This window comes from Podarcis filfolensis (genome assembly GCF_964270895.1).
Source record: "Podarcis filfolensis genome assembly, chromosome: 10".
Classification (NCBI taxonomy): Eukaryota; Metazoa; Chordata; class Lepidosauria; order Squamata; family Lacertidae; genus Podarcis; species Podarcis filfolensis.
This window is the reverse complement of record NC_139612.1, coordinates 12,596,374-12,599,752: the sequence shown is the minus strand read 5'-3', so window position 1 is coordinate 12,599,752 and position 3,379 is coordinate 12,596,374.

Below are 3,379 nucleotides of genomic sequence, written 5' to 3'. Positions count from 1 at the left end.
TCCTACAACCAGACACCAGGAGATTGACTCAAGGATGCTTCAGGTTCACACCTCTTCCTACCTCTTTCAAAATTCAAACCTGCAAACTGACTTCCTTCCTCTCATCCACCTGCCCTGCTGAATATTGGTCTCAAACCCCATTCCAGGCATTCAAGATATGTCCATACGGGGGCACAATCCATTCGTTCGGGTCCTACCATCCAGAGCAGGAGAAAACAAGCTTTCTCCATCCTTTAGATATTTGAATGTCTAATAACGTATGTCTAATAAGGTAGAATCTGTCACACACATCCTTCTATTTTGCGAATTTTACAGTGAAGAACGAGTTCAACTTATTTTGCCACTTTTATCAAAATTTATACCCCTACAACATTATTTGGAATCCTCCCCCGAAATTCTACGAAAATACCTTCTGGAAGATTCCTCAAGCTCAATATCATATGAGGTGGCCAAATTTTGCACTTTAGTAATCAGGAAGCATAAATCTCAAATCTGTTGAAGGGCACACTGCGAAGTTCCCTTGTGTAATATTTTTTTTCTTTTTTTTTCTTTTCTGATGTTGTTGTTGATTTCTTTTTGTTTGATATTGTGGTGTTTAGTATCATTGGCTTTTACCGCAATAAAACTTGAACTTGAACTTGATATTTGAAGGTAGATATTCTCTCTCCTCTCAGTTCCCTCTTTTCCAGGCTAAACATACCCAACTCCCTCAACCGTTCCCGGCTTGGTTTCCAGTTTAGGATGCCTTCTTCTGGGGACTAACCTCCGGAGCAGGAGAAAACAAACTTGCTCCCACTCCCATGTGAAAGTCCTTTAGAGATTTGAAGGTGGCTATCCTCTCTTCTCTGTCTCCTCTTTCTCAGGCTAAACATCATCATCATTAGTATTATTACATTGTACTAACTACATTGTTTTCCCCACAGACTATTCAGTCATTGAGTTATGCTAGCAAGAGATGAAGGGAGCCCTCTCATGGCTGAAAGCACTCAAATGCTGCACTGCAGACCATTTAGAACATGGGTAGGCAAACGAAGGCCTGGGGGCTGGATCCGGCCCAATCGCCTTCTAAATCTGGCCTGCAGACTGTCCAGGAATCAGCGTTTTTTTACATGAGTAGAATGTGTCCTTTTATTTCAAATGCATCTCTGGGTTATTTGTGGGGCATAGGGATTCATTTTTATTTTTATTTTCAAAATATAATCCAGCCCCCCACAAGGTCTGAGGGACAGTGGACCGGTCCCCTGCTGAAAAAGTTTGCTGAACCCTGATTTAGAAAGATGGGGCGGTGCTTTCAGTTTGGGGCAGTTTTTTCCGTTTTAACATTATTCACATGGGGAGTGAGGTTGAAAAAGGCTGTGTGATACGACTAAGCTCGCTACATATAAAAGATGAGATGATTTCTAGTTCTACAGAGCCACCCATGTCAAATCTACTTATAGGTAAAGGACCCCTGGATGGTTAAGTCCAATCAAAGGCGACTATGGGGTTGCAGCGCTTATCTCGCTTTCAGAAACGGAATTCATGCCTCTTCAAGAGCACTGGCTTTTCTTCTACGCTACTCCACAACATATTGTTGTGAACAGGGAGTTTCAACAAATTATGAAGGATCAGGGGGGAAAAGAAAGGCTTCCTTGTGTTGATGAGATGAGAGCTTGTCTCAAATTAGACCTAATATAAATGAGATTACTTGGCCAAAGCAAGCTCACACCTCCCACTGAGTTTGTACTTACGGTACATATATATGAGGCTCATTTATAATTACATTTTCAGAATGATTCATGATCTTATGTAGTTGCATTGTTTTAAACTTTTTGGATGTCCCATGATCACATTATAAAGTAGTTGTGTTCTCTGTTATAAATCAAGCACTGCCAGGAGTTGTTTTTCGTTTTCCAATGTATTTCTCATCAATTAAAAATCCAGTGTGATGTTAGCAAATTTTAATTTTGAAAGTGTGGTCCAGAGAAAAGTTTGAGATTAGAACCACTGGAGTCAGGGGTCTTTGCCTTAGGGCATGTGTCACATACCTGGTCATGCTAAATAAGCAGTTTGATATTAATACAAGTATGACTTGAGACTCTCTTATTCGGGGCATCTTAGTTCTGTAGGCAGGGACTCAGGTTTATAATTACCTACCCCTTGTATATGATACAGCCTATTATATTATTATTATTATTATTATTACTTACTGAATTGATATACTGCCCTATACCTGGAGGTCTCAGGGCAGTTCACAGAACAAAAAAAGGTTAAACTTATTGGAATCAATTAATAATGAGTTTTACTATTTTGATCGATTATCTATAATTTGCTCATGAGTAAAAACAATATTTCTGAAGCAGCCAGCATTTTTTAAGCTACTGTGTTAGATGGCATTGTCCCCATCTTGCATGTGAGAGGAAAAAAGACTTTTCTAAAACATCAGAGAAAAATGTGTGTGTTGTGTGTGTGTTAGGGGAAGAAATCCCAGGAATAATGATGTGCTCTGTGTTGTATTTTTTTTTGGGGGGGGGGAGGGATGTAAAGCTAAAAAACCCCAGAGCTTACCCAAATAAGATTCTAACTGCGCCCCTTCCAGCTTTTTCCTCTCATTGGAAAATATCTTAAGAGCTCATGATGACATCAACAAAGGTGAAGCCAAAGAATAACACAAGCATTCAGAAAGGAGAAACATACCCAAACCCTCCACCTAGTTGCATAAATGCCCTGAAGCCTACATGTTTGCAATATTTTATTTCCTAAATCTCTGCATTAACAGCAGCATTTTAAAAGCTGTTGACGAACCAGTAGCCGCTAGGTGGCTCTCCAGTATTCAGTTCAGTGTATTTGTAGTTAAACAGTCATAGGGTTCTCTTTTCCACTTTTAAAAGTCTGTGAATCTAAGTTGTATGCCATTTTCTTTAAATTTTGCAAAGCCCTCTGCATGAATTGAACTGAAGCATCTCCTCACCTTTCCCTGATCCTCCTTCGCACCTCAAGTGTTTTGGTCGGGTTAGCAAGTGTCCCTGCATTCTTGAAAATACCTTTTGTCTAGATGGTTACCGAGGATTATGCGAGTGTTTGCAGGAGCTGGCCTACTGGGCAACTGCATTTGTTGCTCTGCCAATTTTAGCATCGCCCACCTCTGCCATGTGGTCCCCAGAACAGACTTCAGCTCTCATGAGAGAAAAAGTTTCCCAACCCCTGCTGCACAGCAAGGCAAAGAAAAACAATCTTCCTTTGGTGAAGAGTTATGGGACAAAAAATTAAGATGGCTTCTCTCTTAAAGACCAGCTGATTTCTACAGGAGAATGACTTAAGGCAGAAGTCGATTCACCTATAAACTAACAATTCCCCCACACCCCCATGCAACAGATGCTAACACGCAAGGCACACAAAA